Genomic DNA, 23,776 nt, shown 5'->3' on the forward strand with positions numbered 1-23,776 from the left:
CTCTCTCTCTCTCTCTCTCTCTCTCTCTCTCTATTCTGAATATAAAGAATGAGGAAAGAAGAGAAGGTGATAGAGAGACGGAGAGACAGGGAGGGAGGGAGAGAAAGAGAGGGAGAAAGAGAGAGAGAGGGAGAGAGAGAGAGATTCCAATCATGAAAACATATTGCGTTGTGGCCAGAAGGCAGTTTGTCCCATGGGCAGAGGGTTTGTAAAGATGAAACAATGAGCTTTCCCATGCAGTAAGAGTTGTCAGTAGTGGATTTGTGACGAACAACTACTACCATAGTTTCTCATATTAAAGGCAGCTGACATGATTCTGTTGCTTTCCATTGTCTCCTTTCCTCATTCTCTTATTTTCCAAGAGGTTTGGGGACACTTCGGGGAATAGAGGTTGACTGGAGCCAGTAACAGAAGCATTTTGCACCCCAGTTACATCTCACTGCTTTCCTCAGGAAAGCGCTATTCCTAGGTGCATGATGAGGGATTCTGAGGGGGAATTGGAGGTGTGCAGGAGAGGAGAAAAATTACAGACTGCAGTATCATCCAAGCCAACTTATACTGAGCTATATCATGACCATGGCTTCAAGGCATTGTTCCAAAAAGTAAAGAATAGGAAACGTGACTTAATTTACCTTCGTTATATATCTAAAATAATTTACAAGGACGCTCAAGAAATCTCCTATTGGGGGTAGTGGAAGGTGCATTACTGAAAGCTTTGTTTTTACCGTAATATTCCCACACATAGAAACTGCTCACCCAGTTGGCAGGTAGTCGTTCCTTTTACGCTCTCCCCAGCCCAGTCACTCTTAACCACTGACCTACTTTCCGGTCCGATGGATTTGACTCTCCTCGACATTCTTCTATTTAAAGGGAAAATGTGTCCTTTTGTGTCTGGATTTTGAACTTAGCATAATGTTTTCAAGGTTTATCAATGTTGTAGCATGTATCAGCATTTCCTCCCTTTTTAATGCTAAATAATACTCCATTGTGTGGATATACCAACTTTGTGGATCCATTCCTGAGAGATGGGAATTTGGCTTGTTTGCCTTTTTGGGCTGTTACAAATAATGCTGCTATGAACATCTGTGTACAAATTCTTGAGCAGATACGTGGTTTCATTTCTCTCTGGTATATATTTAGAATTCCTGGGACATATAATACCTCTGTATTTAACTTTTTGAAAAATTGTCAGACTATCTTCCAAAGCAGATGCATCATTTCATACTCTCACCAGTGATTTAGGGAGGTTCAAATTTCTCCACATTCTTGTAATACTTGTAATTATCTGTCTTTTGGGGTAATTATGTGTTGGTTTAATTGTATGATAATGGTATCTCATTGTGATTTTGGTGTGCGTTTCCCTAGTGACTAGTGATGTTGAACAGCTTTCATTGTGCTTATTAGCTAATTGTGTTTCTTCTTTGGAGAAATATCTATTTAACTCCTTTGATCATTTTTTAATTTGGTCATTTGTCTTTTTAGTTTTGAGTTATAAGAGTCCTTTTTATATTCTGGATACTAGTGCCTTATCAGATAGATGCTTTGAAAATATTTCACCAATTCAATGAGTTGTCTTCATTTTCTTGGCACTATTCATTGAACATTTTTTTTTTTTTTTAATGAAGTCCAATTTATCTAACTTGCTTTTGTTGCTTGTGCTTTGGTATTATATCTTGAAAAAAAACAAACAAACAAAAACCATTGCCTAGCCCAGGGACATGAACATTTACACATATTTATTCTTCTAAGAATTTTACAGTAGTAGCTTTTAAATTTAGACCTTGATTCCATTTTTACATTTTTGAATATAGTACAAGGTGGGGTCCAAATTTATTCTTTTGCATGTGGACATCCCATGGTCCCATCACCATTGGTTGAAAAGACTGTTCTTTCCTCACAAAATTATTGAAAATTAATCGACCATAAATATGAGAATTCATTTCTGGAGTCTCAATTCTATTGATCTATGTTTCTGTCCTTATACAAGCACCATACTATCTTTTTTCTTTAATTTTGTTAAAATCCTGCTCTTTTTTCCTTTGTCCTCATTGAGGTATAATTGACGGAACTGTAAAATATTTAAAATGTACAACATAACAATTTAATATATGTATATATTGTGAAAAGATTCTCTCCATCAAGTTAATTAATACATCTATCATCGCACATATTTACCTTATTTTTATTTTTTATTTTATTTTTTGATGAGAACAAAACAGTGTTTTGATTATTGTAGCTTTGTCTTAAAATTTGAAATGGGGAAGTGGGCGTCCTCCAGTTTTGTCCTTTTTGTTATTCTGGATTTCTTCATACAAGTTTGAGGGTCAGCTCATGAATTCTATGAAGAAATGAGCTGGAATTTTCATAAAGATTTCTTTGAATCTGTAGATCAGTTTGGGAAGTTTTGGCACCTAAACAATATTCAGTTTTCTAATTCATGAATATGAAATATCATTCCATTTATTTGTGTCTTTAATTTCTTCCAACAATATTTTGTAGTTTTCAGTGTATAAGTTTTACAGTTATTTTGTTAAATTTGTTCCTAAATATTTTATTATTTTCAATGCTATTGTAAGTGAAATTGTTTTCTTAATTTTATTTTCAAATTGATAATTCCTAGTGTATGAGATATAATTTATTTAAAAATATATTAATTGGGGAATATTGGGGAACAGTGTGTTTCTCCAGGGCCCATCAGCTCCAAGTCGTTGTCTTTCAATCTAGTTGTGGAGTGTGCAGCTCAGCTCCAAGTCCAATTGCCATTTTCAATCTTAGTTGCCGGAAGAGCAGCCCATCATCCCATGCTCTCAACCTTCTTGTTGAGAGCTCGTGCTCTAACCAACTGAACCATCTGGCTGCCCCTCCGGAAGCTCAGTGGCAGCTCATTGTCTTCAATCTAATTGTGGAAGTATAATTGATTTTTGTATATTGATCTTATATTCAGCATCCTTGCTGAACTCATATATTAGCTCTAATAGGTTTTTTTTAATGTGTATGGATTCCTCAGAATATACATGCTTTGTATATCCTGAGATAAATTGATGTATATCTTTTGATAAATTAAAATTAATAACCACATTAGTCAAGCTTATTCCGAGAAACAGAATCAATAGCATAGATAGATAGATAGATAAATAGATAGATAGATAGATAGATAGATAGATAGATATTTATTTTAAGGAATTGATTCATGCAGTCGTGAGGGCTGGCAAATCTGAAACCTGAAGGGCAGACCAACATGTTGGAAACTCATGTGGATTTATGCTGAAGCCTTAAGGCTGAATTTCCTTTCTGGGTAATATAGATCCTTAGCCTGACAGAATGAGTCTCATCCATATTATTAAGGATAAACTCCTCTGCTTAAAGTCAATTGATTATAAATATTAGCCATCTCTACAAAATATCTCACAGCGATGCCTAGATTAATGGTTCATTAAATAACTGAGTATTATACCCTAGTCAAGGTGACACATAATAATATCCAAGTATTTCTTCTTCTTGTGCATTTTTATACATACTACATATTTCCTGCATTTTCAATGAAATTTAAAATACTACAGAACCAGACTCGAAAGAAACTAAAAATTCTTGATAAGAAAAGCCTAGAAGTTTAAGTATTATTTTTCCCTTTGTGGAATAGATTGATTAAACAGATAATCTCAAAATGGTGCTTTGGGCATTAAAATTGTTCTTAACTATTGTGTGGGCACTGCTCAAAGAATTTACTTACATCTCAGAATGATAAAGGAGGGGGCCTTACCCAGTCTTTTGTACCTTCCCATGGTTCTCTCCATATCAAATTCAGTTGCTTTTTTTTTTTTTTTTCTGGATTAACTAAAACTGAGGCTGTATTCAAGGAAACACAGGTAGATTGGTCACTCATTTGCAGAGTGGCAGTGGGGAGACCTTGTCTACGTTTCCTCTAGTTTGTCCTTTTAGAGCTACTCTTGCCAATTTCTTGTCCATGTTCTGGGAATAGCTGGATGGTCATTAAACAGTAAGTGAAAGGTGAATGGGTGAAGAAAGCAATCCATTCTGACCTCCATAACTGGCCATTACCTCACCCCCTACTGGGTCAGCATCTCCAGGAGGGATAAGATGGGCAGTAACAAAAAAAAAAGGAACAGCCAGAGAATAGCTATAAAATGTTTATAGAACACCTATAAAATGACCCCTGAGGCTCAGTGAAAAGGCTGCTTTACAGTTAAAGCATAGATTCCAGACTACTGGCTGACCCCCTGCTCTGCAAGAGCCCACCTTCACACTCACTAAACCAACTGAACCCAACCACTTGCTTTCACCTTTCTTTTCGTCCTCTTTTATAAGAAACCTATAAATTGTAGGGGGTGGAGGGTGTACATCACACTGACTTTGAATTCTTTGACTTACTTAAGTTGTTGGGCCAGGTCTGCATTTATGTGGCTGGTCCCGATGGAATAATAGGATCTGGTTGGGCTGAATTGCTGTGGGTCATTCTGAAGCTATAACGGGTGGGCCAGTTTCTATATCCTAACAGTGTGGTGTTGGTGGTTTATACACTTAATAGTCAGACACCCCTGGCTCCATCAACTTACAAACATTCAAAAAAGTTGTCCACTGAAAAATATTAAGTCAACTAAGAAATTCCTGAAAATATGAGTGAACAGATTGGGCCTTTTCAAGTTCTAGGCCAGGTAAATGTTGTATAAATTAATTTTATTACTCAATATGTTTTACTGAGATGTTAGTGTATAACAAATGAATACTTTTGAGCAATATTTCAACTATAGTGTAATGAGGTCAGATGAATCAATCCTTTCTCACAGTAAGTTTACTTCTAATAACTAGAAAATGCATGTCTATTTGGTTCCTCACTGTTGAATATACTGAAAATTTTCTTGTTTTTGTGACTTGGAATTATCACTTTTATTCTCCCAATAAGCATGTGATTAAATTATACAGGTTTTGCCTTTTTAATTGTATTCCAGTCTAACTCTCTTTTAATATTGTGCTTTGTTGAATATAAATCGACAAGAGCATAAGAGAAAAGAAAACCAACCTCAGCAGATTTACTACATTTTAATGTCTCATCATGGCCTTCATGTACTTTAGGGAAAGCCTTTGGGAGCTTTTTCCATCAAAATTTAGAATTCTTTATTAACCTCATCGGAATCGTGATAATAAGCATATGAAACATAAGACTAGGTTATTGTTTCCTGCAGCTCCTTCTAAAAAATTATTTACTATTTCATAGAATCTTACATCAAGACCAGATTTCAGAAAACACATATTTTACATTATGAAATGCAATTTCTATGTAATTCTGTTATTGAAATCATCAAGTAATCCCTTTTCCAAAAATGTTTATAGCTTTTATTTATATCAATTTTTTTTATCAAAAAGAATGCATGTGAATTACAAAAAGTTCAAGCAATATAAAAATGACGTAGAAGGAAGTTAGGTGACCAATATTTTATATATCTCTGTACTCTATTTTTTGCCAATACTGTTTTTCTAGAGATGCTGCTTTGTGAATCTTTTCTTTCAACTTTGTATTTGTGGTTATTTCCATAAACAGATGTAGATACCAATCCTAGTTATAATGCCTACATTATGTTTTCACCTATGGATCTATTTAACCAATTGACAACTGATATTTATAATTTTCATTATTTTAAATAGCACCATGAAGAACACCTATGCACATACCGTTTTGCAGATATATGCAGTTGTCTATCATGGCCTACATTTCTTATATTGGAAAAGCTGAGGCAAATGAGTTCACATTTTAAACTTAGATAACAAATATTTATCACAAAAAGGGTTTTCAAACAGGCTACATCTGTTTGTATTCCAATCAGTGAATCAAATACAACTCCTGTTACCTCCCAAACTGTCTGACGCTGAAGTTGACAAACATTTCATAGTTTTTCATTTTTATAAGCAGAAGAAACATATACGACTATTTCCTTAGATTGTTTTGAGTTTTAAAGAACTTATTTTATGTGCAGCTCATGTTTATTTCTTTTTGTGAGTTATCTATATCTTTTGGCTGTCTTCTAATGAAAATATTTGCCATTGTTTTCACTCTTTTTTTTTCTGGTCAAATTAATTACTTTAGGTTTTCTTGGACTTTTAATTTTAAAAGTTTTAACATTTATCTTAAGTGATAAAATTTATCAACTTTTATCTCCATATTTTCTGGGATTCATCTGTAACCTGGGGCTTCCCAGGGCTATTTTTCCAGGAGAAACAAGTTGTTTTTAGATGTTTTACACATTAGAAAGACAAGAATTGGCTCAGACATTAAATTGTAAATTTTTCTCTGATTTCATAGTTTAGGAAAGGTATATGAGTAATATACTTCCTTTTTCCTACATGACAATGTATTTCTGTTCTATTCAGTGAAAAAATAATGAATGGTGTCCAAATCCTTGTTTCACGTACATCATTTCCTCCCATCAAACTCTACACTTGGCACATTTTCTCTGGCATCTCATATTGTGAGGAGGGTTATGATCATCCTTATTTTCTGTTCTTTGTAGATGATCCAATCAATCTGCCAATGCTTACAGCGTTCTTTCTTTAAGCTTATTTATGAATAACTGTGCAAAGATGTCTCTCTTAATTGATTGCCTTCTTATTAATTTTTCTGACCCAAAGTAAGATATATTAGTGTGAAAATACCTTCAATGTAGGAAAACATTTTTTATTGAATTTCTGAATATATTTTCTTCAGATATGCCGATCAACATTCTAACTCTTTGTTTATTGCCATTTTTATATCTTTTGTATCAGTGAATGTTCTCAAGAAAAACATGATCAGTAGGATCTATCTATCGTCTATCTATCTATCTATCTATCTATCTATCTATCTATCTATCTATCTATCATCTAGCTATCTAGCTACCTACCTACCTGTCTACCTACCTACCTCAGTACCTACCTATCAATGAAGGGTATTTACTTAAAGGAATTGGCTTACAGGATTGTGGGGGCTGGCTAATCACAAATCCGCAGGGCAGACCAGCACATTGAAAAGTCTGTCTGGTAGAACTGACACTTCAGTTTGCTCTGAATTCAGGCCTTGAACTGACTGGTTGAGTCCCACCACATTATGGAAGAGGATCATCTCCTTTACTCACAGTCAACTGATTGTCGATGCTAACCACATCTACACAAGGCCTAGAAGCGTGTTTAATCAAATAACTGGCTATTACAGCCTAAACAAGTTGACACATAAAACTAACCATCACAGAGACTATTCTTGGACTTTACACCTTTACTTTTTCTCTATTTCTGTAGCTTTTGTTTTATTTCTTAAGCCTGAATTCTATCACTGATCAGATATTTGTGTTAGGTATTGATTATGTGATTGCCTTTTTTCTCTTTAATTCACATACTTTGCTCTGACAGCTCCATTTAATCTTATTTTGGTGTCTCATTAACTTATTTGACAATAAAAAAAAGTTGTCAAGTAAATTTTAATTTATCTGGCATAAATATTATTTTTCACCAAAGGGGTTTCTAAAATATATTCTCTGTTTATCATATTTCTTTCTAATTTTCTTGCTGGATAATTTTTGTCTTGGCTTATATTAGTTTTCCCTCTTGTCATTTATGTTTAAATTGGAATGATTCTGTTCAAACCATTTAGTAATCCAAAATAACAGGACTAAATCTCCTTAATTCTTATGACTTAATATAAGTTTTGATTGAGTAGTATTCCTAACTCGACTTTGAAATTGTTGTGTTCTCTAATTTTTCTGTCACTCAGCTGCCTGGGGGACTTAAGATAGGGGGCTAGGAACCACTTGTAGAAACATTTTGAGACAGTTTCTGCCATATGTGTTGTCTCCCAAACAGTGAAAACCTCTGCATTAGGGTAAGCTCGGGTAAAGCTTTTATTGGGTTTCTAGAGAGTACCTTTGAGGTTTGGGCCTAGACTGCTACTTTGGAATAAGCTAGCTGCTGTGACAGAATTTATGTTGGTGAAGTTATAGTGTTTAATGCTAAGTTTGGTGAAAGGCATAAAATTTTCTATGGATAGGTTAACTTCAAAATTAAAGATATTTCTAAACTATGAATTTGATCTTGTCCCTGAATCTTCATCCTGGACATTGTTCTTCTAGAAGCTGAGGGCAGATGAGGAAAATGACCCTTATAAATCCTATTACCTCTTTTTCACACTTAACACCATGTCTGTAACTCACTGATAACAGACCTTTAGAAAGTCAACGTTTAGTTCTCTAAATACCTGCCATGTCTCTCACTACACGCCTCTCTTATTATGAATTCTTAGAATGAATCTACAAAAAGGACTGTACTTAAATTCAACATAATATGCTCAGATCTCCAATAGCAAAAATGTCTGTAACCCTGGGCATACTCCTTCAATTTGGTGCATCCCCTCCACTCCCCCAGGTAACATTACATTGCCTTCTTTAAGTTTAGTTCTTTTGGTGGATTTTGTGTATTTTAAGGTATTTTCTGAGAAGGTGCACTGTACTGAACATTTCTTAATTTTTTTCTAAAAGCATTTCACTTTTTGAATAAACTCTAAGATGGAAGTGTGGTATAAAGTTAATCTGGAAGTGTGTAAGGTAGAATGAGTATTCCTATATATTAATATTAATCCTTGCTTTTCTAAGGGGATTTATAAAGTCCCATACAATAAAATAATTAAATTTAGAAAAACTTATTCAGTATTTCATTGAAAGTAAAAAGGCTTTTGGAAACATATACAATTTAACTGATTTTATATAAAGAGCAATTTAGAAATTAGAGAAACTAACAATTATTGTTTTCTGGTGATATTTCTGTGAACAACTCTACATGTATCTAATCTCAATGATAATTTTTTGTGCAGTTATTTTAAACTTCAATTTGAAAATAAGAGTGATCATATTAGTAAACTGAGAAGAATGGATTGTGCAAAATGGAATAACTAGAGTGTTTGCCACAAACCTCTTGTCGAGATGAAGCAGAAAAAGTGGGGAGGGGGGACTTAAAATATAATTTATCAAAATTTGTGGTATATAGTGAAACCAGTGTTTAGAGAGAAATTTAAATATATAAGAAAATAAGAAAGATCTAAGTTTAGTAACCAAAGCTTCCACCTTAGGAGTTTCATTGACCAGACGATCAATGAAAGTATAAGTAAGAAAATAGTTTATAAACAGAGCACAAATCATTTAAAATAAGAATAGGAAGAAATATAGACAATCAACAAAACCAAAAGCTGATTCTTTGAAACGGTCAATGAAATTGACAAATCACAGCTAAATACAAAACAGTACCTGAAGGTAGTATGGAAAAGGGTGAACTAGTTTCTTTAATTTACGAGGAGTTTCTATGAATAAGTAAAAAGATGCCAAATCACAATAAAAATGGCTTAAAATGTGACAAGTTTACAGAAGAAGAAAAAAAGAAACAAATGGTTAGTAAATACAGTTCACTTTTGAACAAACGCAGGAGTTGAGGGTTCCAGCTTTTGTTCAGATGAAAATCCACGTATAAAATTGACTTCCCCCAAAGTTAGCTTTTCTTTGGTGTCTGTAGGAGATCAGCTCCAGGAACCCTCGGGGTTACCTAAACTCAGGTATGCTCAAGTCCCCTGTATACAATGGCAAAGGTCAATGCATACAGTTGGCTCTCTGCATCTGCAGACTCCAAACCATGGGTAGAAAACAGTACAAGTATTTACTGAAAAAGATTCATGTCTAAATTGGCACTCACAGTTCAAACCCACGTTTTCAAGGGTCAACTGTATATATAAGATGATCAGTCTCAAACCTAAGTAAAAGTAAGGAAATGAAACTAAGTATTCTTCCGCCACACTGACAAAGTCCGAGACCGGTGATCACACTGGTACTCGGGATCCATGAGAGTCAGTAGGGAGAACAGCTGCCGCTCCTGTAGTTTTGTTAAGGGTGCAAATGCACTGAGCACTTTCAGAGGGCATTTTGGCTCAAGTATGTGTAGGGATAAGGAAACATGAGAGGCTTTGTTCTTTCTATAAATAGTCCAAAAAGATCAATAAAAAAAAGTTACAGAAAAATTTCCATTTTCAATATGTCAAAATGTGATTGCATTTACATTTGATAAAGAAATCCTACTTATAGAATTTATTCAATTAAGATAAAAATTCATAAATACACAAAGATATATACAGATAGATATACATATCTCTCTCTATATATATATGTATGTATATATACCCACACACACACACACACACACACACAAACACACAGAGGGTGCCAAAAACATGTATACACATTTAAGAAAGGAAAAAACTGTAATACTCAATATATACCGATAACAAAAGATGAATACAGGTCACGTTTGACTTCTGCAATTACAAGAGGTGCTCAAAGTGGTTATAATCAGCATAATTTTAATGCAAATTTTTCCTTTCTTAAAATTTGTATACTTTTTTTGGCACCCTCTGTGTGTGTGTGTGTGTGTGTGTGTGTATTTATACGATTATTTCATTATTAATTGAACATGGCCATAATTATAATGTTCATGAAGTGTAAAAGTGGTAAGTTATAATATAATCATATAAGAACTGCTACACAACATTTAAAAAGTGAAGTAGACGTTCTGGAGATTGGTTGTATGACAACGTGAGTATATGTAACAATAAACTATACACACAAAATAATTAAGATGGTAAATTTTGTGTGTTTTACCATATTTTAAAAAGTAGATTTATTAGCATTTATATGGAAATAGTTTAAAATATGGTTAAATAAATATTAAATGGAAAAATAAGTATAATGATAGTGTAACACTTATTAATTTTTGGATAAAGAATGTGAGGTTTGTAAGTTTAAGAGTGTATGAGAGTAGCAATTCAATCACTTATGGGAATGAGAAGATTAGCTTTTGGTTGAGAGATTTTACGTCGTTTTCACTATTTTATTATAAAAATAGGAGCATACGTTACATTTCAAATGAAATAAAATTAAAAAATAAAAAGAATAAGAGAATATAATGTTGACAGTATCAATGAATTACGGCCTATCATATATTATAATTATCTATGGCAGAGAGAAATTTATGAAACATATTCTTTAATTATATTATTCTAAAATTAACTCATGCCATTATAAATATTTTTCTATAGGTTTATTTTAATTCGTTAAGTAATAATACTAAAAATGCATTTAAGTGTTTCTTAGGCCTCTGACACCATATGGAAAAGGAATTTTTTTGGTTGCTTTTTCCTTCGTTCTGATCCAGCTTCCTCCAGGATATGTTGGATGATTTCCAGCCATAGTACTTAAAATAAATATCTATAATTTTTATTGACAGCAGCTATCTTGAAAATGTCAAATCTATAATATGCGGGCAAAATATTCTAACAGGTGCAATACTGACAGCTTAAGGTCAGAATGAAACAGACAAAAAAAAATTAATGAGACCCTAGGCTTTGAGAATATTTATGAAATTCTTGTTATTTTACCAGTTCAAACGAAGGTCAAGAAAGGTATTTGTGTAGGGGTAAGGGACACGGGAAAAAAAGTCTTGCTGTTTCTGTAAGTATTCTCAGATAAATAAAAAAATAGTTACAAATAATTGCCTACTGAATAGTGTCCAAAGGAAAGATGTGTTTTACTTTCTAAAGTGAAAGCTTCACAGCACAGGCAAATTAGAGGGTCAGGACCAAAGACTACCTCTCTGGCTGCAAAAGGAATTTCATGCGATTAGTATTCACCTTAGTGCATTCACTCTGAGCCCTCAACTGTGATTGCTCCAGGCTTTGGAAGAACAAAGGGGTAATACTGCCTACCCACTGAGAGTACACTTGTTTCACTGAAGCAGATTTACCTTAACAAAGTGAATTTGTCAGGATTCATTCAGATGCAAATAACAGAAAACCCAAGTGCCTTGTCTATCTGCGGACAATTTCAATTCCTTAGGCTAAATAAGCAAATGATAATAACAACACATCCACCTTGATAAGAAACTTTCTTGTTCACTGAAGTGTCCACTAGAGTAAAATCTGTGACAGGTTTTAGCTGTATATTTACAAAAGATTGGTGAGTCACATTTTGCCGGGAGATTCCCAGATCATTTCAGCCTGGCACCTTTGAAGATGAAACCTAAATTATTGGCTACTGTCCTTGAAACCAGATTTTATATTCTCCAAAGCATCTTCTTCCTACATTTGACAGCATTTAACACACACTCTTGATAAACACTCTCAGCAAATTCCTAAAAGAGGTAATGTCCTCAATGTGATACAGTAGAACTGTGTAAAACCAGCAGTGACAGTAGCATAAGGTTGAGATGGTGAGTGCTTCCTCTCACCACCAAGAATGTGCATTCTTGCTGTTATATTAAATATACTCAATATTGTATACAGGCCAAGAAAACAAGGAATAAAATCAGGACATACAATTGGGAAGAAAAATTAGCACCTTCCTTATACACAGAATACATACTTATGAGAAAATTCCAAGACATCTGCCACCACCACCCCCTGTGCCCCCTAAAATACTAGGAGAAATAAGTAAATTTGGCAGGCTCACCGGATAAAAGATAAAAAATAAAAATCTTATTTCTAAATTATAGAAAATAACAAATAGTAATTGAATTTTTAAAATACTATTTTAAACTACATCAAAACATGCGAACTATTTAGCAAATATGTGTAAAATCTATACAATAAAAATAAAAAAATTGGTAACAGACAGTAAAGATGACAAATTAATAATACCAAGTACATTGACTGAAACGTTCCAGATTGTTATTAACTTAATTCTTTCCAAATTGATGTACAGATTCAAAATCATCCCAATAAAAATTCCAATAGAAATTTTCAAGTTTATTCAAAAATGATGTGTCTGCACAGTACCTACAATAGTCCAAATACTCATAAAATATAAAAACAATGTTGGATGAATTACATACCATATTTCAATAATTGTTGTAAAGCTATAGTAATGAAGAGAGTTTACTTTTGGCATAAAAGTAGACAAATAGATCAATAAAATAGTGAGTTTATAAATGTGCACTTGTGTTACCGGAGAGTGGGCCCTTCTCGGCGCCGTGTCCAGGTTCTTGGCGTCTCCAAAGAATTGAACAAGATACCGAGGTAAAGTAGGGAAAGAGCAGTTTATTAGAAGAAAAAGTACACTTCAAAGAGGTAGAATCAGGGGGGGAGCAGAAAGCAGTGGCCCAAGGCCATTATTAGAAGAGAAAGTACACTCGGGAGGGACTGGAGCAGGCTTGAGCAGAAGAATGGGCTCAAAAGTCTCAAAGGCTCAGAGGTGCTGACTGGCGAGGACTTGGCGTTTTTATCCCTTTTTTCTCTAGAACGGGTTGTTCCTTTCCAGGCATGGGTCCACTTGACTGACACCTGCAATTGACAAGGGGCTATTACCTCATCTTTTAAGACTGTGCATGTTTCTTCCCAGAATTCAGTCTGTTATAATGATGTTAATGAACTTCCAGGCATACTCATGATATTATAATGATGGTATAATGAGGCCCAGTTGAAATGAAGGTCGTTGTGGCCTTTACTGTGAAGGTGTGAGTGACTGATTTAATCCAGTGGGGTATTTTGTACACATTTGTTTCTTCATAAGAGTAGATACCATGTTTCCCCGAAAATAAGACTGGGTCTTATATTCATTTTTGCTCCGAAAGACGCCTTAGGTCTTATGTTCAGGGGATGTCATCCTAAAAACTCATGCTAGGACTTATTTTCTGGTTAGGTCTTATTTTTGGGGAAACACGGTAAGTATAGTGAAAAGGGGACATTTTGGGCGGAGAGTTGTTTTGGGCGGTTGCATTCTGTGGGTTGTGCAGGCATTCAGAGACCTGATGTCTATCTCTAACTGCCTGCCTTGTTTTCTCTTTGAAAGACATGATCCCCATAAAATCTCTATGGGAAGTTGAGGGACAGAAGGTCTTTTCTACTATATCTGTTTCCTGCTGGCAGGGGCTAGAGCTGTCCCTACCTATTGGGAGATTCACAGAACTCTTGCCCTATCTGATCTTAGATGAGAGGCAGGGGTCTCAAGATCCTCCTGGAAGACCATGTTGCCTTCTTTGGTTGGGACTGGTAATCTTGCTGAAGTATGATCTGTATCCCCAAGTCCCCTGAATGAGGAAAAATAGATTTTGGTTAAACAGAGTTAAAAGTGTTGGCCCAAGAAGCGGGACCCAAAGCCATTGACGCACGGTGGCTGTGTGATAGAAATTCTGTTTAGCTTTGTGGAGTCTGTGGTCTTCTCCTCTGGTTAATCTGGTCATTCAGGTGGCGATGTTCACCCAGGAGCTGGGCCTGGAATGGCCTGGAGCCTGGGGCAGGGGACTTCCTATGATTCAGGCTAGGAACAGTCTTCTGTTTAAGATTAAAAGGCTGATTTGAAGGGTGATTAAGATCTGGAACTAGGGAGCAAAGAAACTTGTTTGGCCCAAATCATTTACATGATCAATTTTTAACCTAGGTACCAAGTCAATTCAGTGGAAAAAGAAAAGTTTTTGTTTTGTTTTGTTTTTTGTGTTTTTTGTTTGTTTGTTCTAACATGGATATTGAAAAACTGGATAAAGGAGTGAGAAAAAAAATAATACTCCTCTTCATACCATACGTAAACACTAATTGGAGAGGGATCCATTATATTAAGTTTAAGAAAGGTTAGAGACAGATGATGATAGAAACCGGAATTGTATTTGCCAGTGGGTGATAGAAATTGACAATGGGGAAAAGAAATATAATATGTTTTAAATCTTAACTCGTAGATTGGTTATATGGTTATGCATATTTGTCAAAATTCATCATCTTGTACCTTTAATGTCTTTGCTCTTCACTCTAGGTAAATTTCATCTCAATTAAAAAAAAAAAAAAACAACTCAGCTACAAAAGAAAGTGGTAACTGCATGTTTTTACTTTCATGATACACACAAAGAACTCTTAACATATCCAAAATAAATGAAAAACACCCTTTGCAATTAAAATCTGTTTTGGTTTAATGGAAATATATACCTCCTTTAAATTTAGCCAAAGTGGAAAAAAAAAAAAAGGCTTATAAAAGACCTCGTAAGTATTGAAAAATTGGCCAAAACAATCAAATATTTAAAAACAAAACTGCTATCGTGTCTTTGGAATACACCTATGTCTATATGACACTAAACATCCAAATGAAAAGTGAAAAATTCTAACATGCAGATGTTTTCTTTCAGACCAACAAATATTCTGATATTTTCAATTCTAAAGATGGAAGTTTTTGTATACAGTTATTTCTGGTTGGAATGACTGCCTACATGTGACAAAGATGAAAGAATAGAAGGAGATGCTAGAGAGAAAGTTACAATTAAATATTGATAAAAGATTGACTTTGGGAAAACATTCTGTATTCCTGAAGTGGAAGAATCCAAAAATATTTTGTGAGGATTCAACTATTAAAACGGATCAAGTTTGTGGTTGAAGCTGTATTTATTTTTCCCAATTGTGTTTAGTATATTACACATTTCCTTAAATCTCATGAGCTTATATTTTCAAAAAGTATTTTTACTTAAAAACAACTAATGCTAAAAGATTTATAAAATATTACTAAGTAGCTATTGGACCATAATTTTCATATTTATTTTCTATTGAATTATGAGGCTTAACTGACAGTATGACACTATGACATCATGCTCACTACATGTGTCATTCTAAATAGTGTCACTACACGGTTTTGATGCTGAAAAATTGTAGTAGTGCCATATAAATTGGTTTTAGGAGGATGTTTATATTTTTACCTATTATTTTTTCTTATTTCACATCTATCATTTTTTGCTTTGATAACTAGTGTTTTTGTACAAATCCTCTAGATTCAGACATGTAGAGACTTAGCCTGCTGCTCCTAGCTGTTGGTTATTTTAATCTTTTCTATTTACTATCAGATATAAGCCACAATACTTCATTCTTCTGTAAAATTTTCTGCACATTCAGAATCTTTTTGATGTTCAGGATAAATATATATGGCTCAAACAGTGTTTTTTGTAGACCACAGTTAGTGTTATTTTTCATTATGGTTTTAAAGGAAAGCGCGGACAGTAAGCAGAGAGACAAATTAATATTGTTTGTGAAGATAGGCTCTGAGGCCAGTCTGCTTGGGCTCAAATTCTTACTCCGCCACTATGTGACTTTTGGAAAGAACCTAAACTCTTTTGGAATCAGTTGTCTCATCTTTAAATTATTTTTAATTTTACATATTTCGTAGTGTGGTTTTGCAAATTAAATGTATTAGTACATTTAAAATGCTTGAAAGAGGGGTAAAAAATGTTAACAAATATCACTTGTACTAAAAATAGACATCATCATCAGGCATCTTAAAATTATATAGGTTAAAAATCGTTGCAGTGGGGAAATAGATCCATACAAGGGAGATGGTTTTCGAAGAAACTTTAGATTATTATTGTTGATCTATATGTGGATCTAGGAGCTTCGACGTGCCACTTAATAAAAAAGCAGCTGAGTCTGGCTGCACCTTTCTAGTACAGGGTTTGCTTGGAGATCATTGCAAGCGATCTGGCATTATTAGGTGAGGTGATATTTTTCTTTTCAGTGGTTTGGCCTCACTACTATGCGGAATTAAATAAGCTTGTAAACCAGTCTGAATGCTCAATAAAATAATGAAATAGAAATCAAAGTGTTAACTTTTGTTTTAGAATTCCATAGCTATAAATCAATTGATCTCTTCATTTTCAAAAGCCATTTTAAAGATAGCCTTATGAAGGCGAACAACATACTGAAATATAAAATCCCCATCTTCGTGTTCTTAACTTAAAAGCTTAAAAGAAAGGTGGAACCTGCCTCATGACACTTTTAAATGCCTGAGAGGTTTTTCTGCCTCTTCTTGACGGTAGACAGATATTGGTTCTACTGGTTCGAAGGCTACATGTGAGTTGGAGATGCAGTCGATCACAGGATTGTATATTGACGTTAGAGGTGCTCATATATTGGGGTATTAAGTTCAATATTTATGTTGTTCTTTTTCCTCTGTTTCACTTTGCTCTATTGGCATATGACCAATTTTGGTTATAGGGTGTGTTTGTCTGCGTGTGTGTGCAATAGATATGATAATCTGAGCTGAGTAATAAAGAACACAATTGTGGAATTACTTGATTGTTCTGAGAAATTACTTTGGCAAGCAAAATAGAATCTTACATGATGGCACCATTGCTTTCAAATGTACTTTTTTCTTTCTGATCCTGAAGCCTGTGTTGGACGTGTCATGGGCATGTTCCTGGCTGGCACAGTGGGCACCATCGATGACGACCTTTTTAATTTTAAGATCAAACCTTTAATTTTAAGGTTTTGTTTCACAATGTTCCTTTGGTCCATGTTATTCCCAACCTCAATTTTCCAAAATAAATCTCCTTACTGATATGTTCCCATACTGATAAATGTGTGCACATAGAATTGATCATTGATCAGGGCAATTAAATACATTTGAGAAAACCTAAATTTGAGTAAACCATCTCTTGGAATTGCTTTAACAGTCGAGCAATTGTGCTTCCCCTGTGTGGTCCAGAGTGCATAGGTATAACTCTGTAAGAGCAGCTGTGAAAACATTCTGCCTTCCTCATGTTTAGATACCTATCTGGGATCACGGAATAATGGAGGAAATAAAAACTGCAAATTGTAATAAAGGTAGAAAATATACACTAGTTATATTTCTCCTTAATCCTAATAAGAAAACCCAGACTATACACTTTATTTTTTCCAAAATTATATTTAATATATCACCTTTTTAAAAAAAAACATATACTCTATATATCATGTTTCAAATACCCAAATGCACTCTTTTTGTGGTTTAATACACAAGTGATACAATGCTGTAATTTCAGAAAGAGAGGAGATAATACCACTACATAAGAACACTCAATTATGGGGGACTTTTCTAGATTTGAACTGTAATAGAAAGCATTGTGGAGGTGGTCTGGCATTTTATTTTAATCAAATATTCCCTCTTTATTGAATCCCCTCACTCTTTATGATAAATGAATACATTTTATTTATATTAGAAATATGGTGAAAATCAGTCAAGTTCACTTAATGTGTTCAGGTAGATTTTAGGGAGGATAGGAAAGCAATTCAAATTCACATGTATACATGTAATAAAAGTTTTATTTTCATTTGAATTAAAGAATTGAGAGAATGACAATTTCTGCTTCATCAGTTTGTATTTAGGAGAAGAAATAGTTGGCAGGCGGGTGGGTATGAGACATCGGGGATCACTTCATAAATTATATAAATGTCTAGCCACCGTACTATACACCTGAAAGTGGTATAAAATAATATTGAATGTCAAAAAAGCATAAAAATTTTAAAAACATATAAAATTGATTAAAACATCAAAAAACATAGTTGGCAGAGCTGTTACTTTTTGGACAAAAACTCTATATTTATGGAATGCAAATTAATATTTTTCAAAACTATTTTGCCAGGACAATTTTTTTAAGAAGTACTAATTTAGAACCGCTTCTAAATATTTTGTTTGCTGAAACATTTAAACTTAAATATACATTTACTAAAGAAGTAAAAGGTAAAAAAAATAACCCTAACGCAAACATTTGTTGTGTGAGTCTAAATCTAAATTAATGGAGACTTTTTTCTCTTAGCAGGAAAAATATCAGAAACATGTGGCTTAGGGCCTTGAGCTTCCTTCAGATAATGAGTTATCTCTTCATAATTCACGTATCTCTTTATAACACACATGTTGTAACTGAGAAATTAGATTCCTTTTTGCAAATTGTAAGAATTGTATCATATATTGAAAAAGTACATTATAAAACGGAGTCATCTTTTTGAGAATAAGTGCATTATAATACTAGACAAAGTGGTTAGGCAGGTTCTTGGGTGCTGGCGTAACGGGTCACTTGGTTCTGGGGATCAAAACTTGGTCATCTAATGCGGAAACAAGAAGGGAGGGGAGGATCCAGTGTATAATCCCTGGAAGGTGGTTGTATCAGGAAGATGCACTAGAAAACAAACGATAAAAACCTGTCTGATGATTGGAGAGATGGAGTTTAGAAGAAAATGGAAGTGTCCACAGTTATTAGAAGCATACGGAGATCAAAAATAGGTAATCCATACATTAGACACATGGCCTCCACACCATGAGGGTTAAGATAAAATGAATTCTTAGTGTTTTAAAAATCTTCTGCCTCATTTAGATTTCTATTGCACCTTACATCTAGCAAACAACATCCTGGTAGCTGAAAATAATTAGGTTTGCTTCCTACTTCCACCGAGGGAATAGGAACTTGAGCCAATCATATTATAACCTCCGATGAATACACCTAAGTTACCTGATTGTAATAGACATTACCTGCATATGAGCAACTGCTTGAGCAAAGTGTCCACTGTATACATTTTTTTGGCACCTCCAGTATATGTTGCTCAAGCAGTAGTTTGCCATAATCAGGGGTGTGTCTGGACGCTGATGGTAACCACTTTGAGCACCTCTTGTAATTGCAGAAGTCAAGTGCGACTTGTATTCATCTTTTGCTTTCGGTATATATTGAGTATTACAATTTTAGTTTTTTCCTTTCTTAAAATGTGTATACATTTTTTTTTGGCAGCGTACGCACGCATGTGTGTGTATGTGTGTATAGGTGTGCATGTACACATATATGATGCTAAAATTAAAAAAATAGGATATGAGGAATAGAAGATACAAAAATAATGTTTGGGTAGGTAATACAGAAACCATGGTGTACGTACTATCTTAGAAAAGTCTTAGATCTATGTCTTTCATGATAGAATATATATCACAATTTTATCACTTTAGAAAAACAGAATTGTACACACATTATATTGTAACATTTTAGGGAAAAAGGACTATGACTTCCCCTTTGTATTCCTATTGTGTTGACCAGACTTTTAATGTTTAATACATGTATAATCAAATGTATCCCTAATGGTTTATTCTAATTTTCCATGTCTTACCTGCTCAGGAATGGTGATTCTTAGCACTTATATATTGAGAAAAATGATAAATGCTTATTTATTCTTTGGCTCCTTAAGAATTTTATAAAGGTAGTACTAGTACGACAGGGTTGATACGTAACACACAGAAAAGTAACAAGAAAGAATGAGGGAAAGGACACTGCATCCAGATTTAGAAGTCCTTTAATTTATATTTGCGTTTTGTGGAAAATCTGTTCCAAACTAAACCTGAACTACAGAGACCTATGGATACAAATCGGATTGAGTAGGTCCTCCTGTGAACTTCTGTAAGGGTTGCTGTTATCAAACAGCCTCAGAGATTTTCACATCACTATTGAAAAAGAGCTGCTCTTTTGTTTCAGTCATGAATTCTGAGTGTACATTTCCCTTGAATGATTTTGTATGCCATAACTTTTTAAATTTGATCTAGACATATTTACACTTACACACGCACACAGACACAGAGACACACAGACACACACACACACACACACACACACACACACACACACCCATTCAGCTAATACTCTGAACAGAAATTTTAAGAAGTACCATTTATTGAATTTGTGAAGAATAAAACATAGGGAAAATGATGGAAAATGTCATGACATACAAACATGTTTCGTTCTGTTTACCAAATCCTTAAAACTGACACCCTTTCTACAACTATTAAACTGAAAAAAGACTATATGAGAAGTCTTATAAAGAAATAATTATAAATATATACTTTCTACATCATGACACCAAATCACTGTGTATACTTACAATGTTCTTTTGACCTTAAAAGAGTCACCAGTATATTTCTTGACACAATAGTGAAACAATCATCCACACCCACACACGCAAGTGTACACATATAAGAATAAAAAAGTAAGACTTAAAATTGAAACCTGTTTAGACAATTCTTTACTATACATAATTTCACATAGATCTTTGAAATGTCATGACAGTGATAAACTGTGAACATCTGACATGCTATCACTGAGGGGTATATAAATTTGATATACAGTCCTTCCGTAAAGGAAAAGTAATTAGACTTTATGGAAACCATAATCCAAAGGGGGTATAGTTGACCTTTTTAGAGGCTTTGGGAAAATTTTACTAGTGAAATAAAGGTTTGACTCTGATTGAAGTAATAGAAGAACTTTTATATATTTTTTAATATTTTGAAATTTTCAAAATATTTTACTTCTTTAAATCAAAGTTTCTGAAAAAAATTCTATTTTAAAAATATGAAAATGTTATAAAAATAAAGATATACTTCAGATGAGTAATAATTCCATATACCATTCAAGTTAATTTTTAATTAAATAAATTATTTGGACCTCCAACAACAGCATTTTAATAAAATACAGATAGTTACCTATATCCATCTCTGTAAAGTAAATGCAAAATTATTTCAACATTTTTATGATAGTCTAAACAATTATCAGTTATTTGAGTTAATATTTCTTCTAAGTCAGAATATCTTGGTTTAAAGAGTTGTGTTTGCCTAACTGTCTGGAAAAAATATTATCATGCATTGAGTGTTTAGACACCGTTACTTTTACAACCTCTTTTAAGAGTCTCTTCCTCATTAATATTGCTCTGGGAACCTGCTAGATACATAAAACACACAAAAATAAAACCAGAAAACCCTGAGACTTTCATAGATTCATAAAACATTAGGGTTGGAATGTGTTTTTATACACCAACAAGTCTAGGCCTAAATTGTATTGACAGGAGCAGGTAGAGAAAGAAAGAAAGGACGAAAGGGAGAGAGAGAGGAATATACACAAATTGTTCTTTCTTTATAATAATATCAAAAAACAATTCTGTTGAATTTGCACTTAAATATACAAGATGAAAGAAAATTTTAAAGGTAATAATGACCTTTCAGACATATCTCTAATGCAGTAGTCAATGAAATGTAGTGAACCAAAGCAATGCATATATGGGAATACATACATTTTTTTTTTTACCACAAAAGACCACTTTTGCCTTTATATTTATAGTAAGGCTGTAATTTCTGAGTATGAGGAGTGGGTAAGTGAACGATTATGTGAATGTGATGGATGTTGCATGAAGCGTCAGTCTCTCCTACGGTCATGCTCATCATCTACCATCTCTTCCACTCGTGTATCTGGCAGTTCTGTAGGGGAATCTCTTTTCCATGTACCTATTAGAATAAACGTATTCAAAGGAATTTATGGGTTAACATGTTGGGTGTATTCCTTTGTGTACTTCTGCAATAGTTGATTATGAAACAATTAATATCTAGAAAAGTAATAATTGATAAAATCACTAACAATGAGAATAGCTACCACAGCAGAATCAAAAGGCCTAACTTTTATCTGTAGATAACCTTGTGTGTACATTTTAACATTTTCAAGCTTCTTCATTTATAAAGCTAGAGATAATAATATTTGCTATAACTACCTCCCAGGATTGTTGTAAAAGTTAAATTAGTTAATAGATAAAAAATAAAGTCCTCTGTAGAATTCAAAAATGCCATATCCACTTCAGGTATTATACTTTAGGATGTTGAGAAATACCTGGGGCGACGAAAGAGCATCTCACATTGGTCTTTTCTGGAGGCAGATGACTATCAGTGACCATCCTGTTCTCCAGGCCAGCGTCCACCCTGCTGTTGGGCCAGGACCACCATGATAATAGCAGAAAATCAGAGCCTGCTGGGAGAGTTGTTACAGAGAGGGAACAGATGTGCTGTATGCATTTCTGCCTCTACTGCCACTTACAATAGCTTCTCCCTAAGGGTTTGAAGCAGACCCCTGAGCAACAGGGGTGTCTGGCAGATAGCGGCAGCAAAAGGGTGAATCGGTGTTTGACAGATATGAAGGTTTTCTGCCCAGGGTTCTCATCATATGTCAGCTGTTGAAACTTGCTGTGCCTGCCACAGGTTAGGACCTTTCTCCCCTAACCCACGACTCTTACCAGAGCAGGTATCTAGAGAGAGGTGAGTGCTTGGAGAAAATATATTATACCATTTAATTACTGTAAAACATAAGAACAGAATTTCTTCTGAAGTACTATAATTGAAATAGTTTAATTATGTGTTTAAACTAAGCCTGGTAAACTATTTCAAATTAAAATAATTGAAAAGATTTATTAATATATCACATATATATGGGGGGGTCTCCAAATGGATCACAGACATAGTTATGAAAGGTAATACAATAAAGTTCATAGGAAAAAATAGTGTTCACCTTTGCAATCCAGGGGAATAAAAGATTTCTAAAATATAATTTCGAAAACATGAACTACAGTAAATATTAGTTTTTAGATATTTATGTTCAATGAAGAATAATCATGTCAAAGGTAATATATAGGAAATGATGGAGGAATATCTGAAATGTCGAAAACCCAAAATGAATTAATATCTGGAACATTTGGGGAACGTTTCTAAAGCAGTGTGCCATTTCTAAAGCAATAAGGGCACAGGATGATGTAACCTGACAGGTCACAGAAAATGTCAAGTATCAGTGATTATGAATAATCTTCAAACCCACTGGACATGAGAGTAATGGACATTTAATTAAAGGCTTTTACTTTATACTGTTAGATTTAAAATATTAGAAAGCTGGCTAGTAGCAGTGCTGGTGGGGATGTGGGATATATTAATAGCAACTCTTACGTACAGTCTCTGAGAGTGTGTTCTGGAATTCCTCATTCTGGAGGACACCATAGCATTAATATGTGAAATTATCAACATACCCTATGACCAGTCCAGATATTCCCTTCCTAGGTACTTATCTAAGATAAATTCTCACACACATTCATAAAGTGTTCAAGGATGCATACTGCAAAAATGTTTGTGGAGGTGAAGGGTTGGGGGAA

General features: G+C 34.0%; 1 long non-coding RNA gene across 2 annotated transcripts in view; it reads left to right on the forward strand.

Annotated features, from left to right (window-relative positions):
* The window catches only part of LOC148755297 (uncharacterized), a 568,457-nt gene that overhangs the window by 415,064 nt on the left and 129,617 nt on the right, over positions 1–23,776 (forward strand). The window lies entirely within an intron of this gene.

Source organism: Rhinolophus sinicus, chromosome 15, assembly GCF_057876585.1.
Source record: "Rhinolophus sinicus isolate RSI-liver-muscle chromosome 15, RSI-T2T, whole genome shotgun sequence".
Classification (NCBI taxonomy): Eukaryota; Metazoa; Chordata; class Mammalia; order Chiroptera; family Rhinolophidae; genus Rhinolophus; species Rhinolophus sinicus.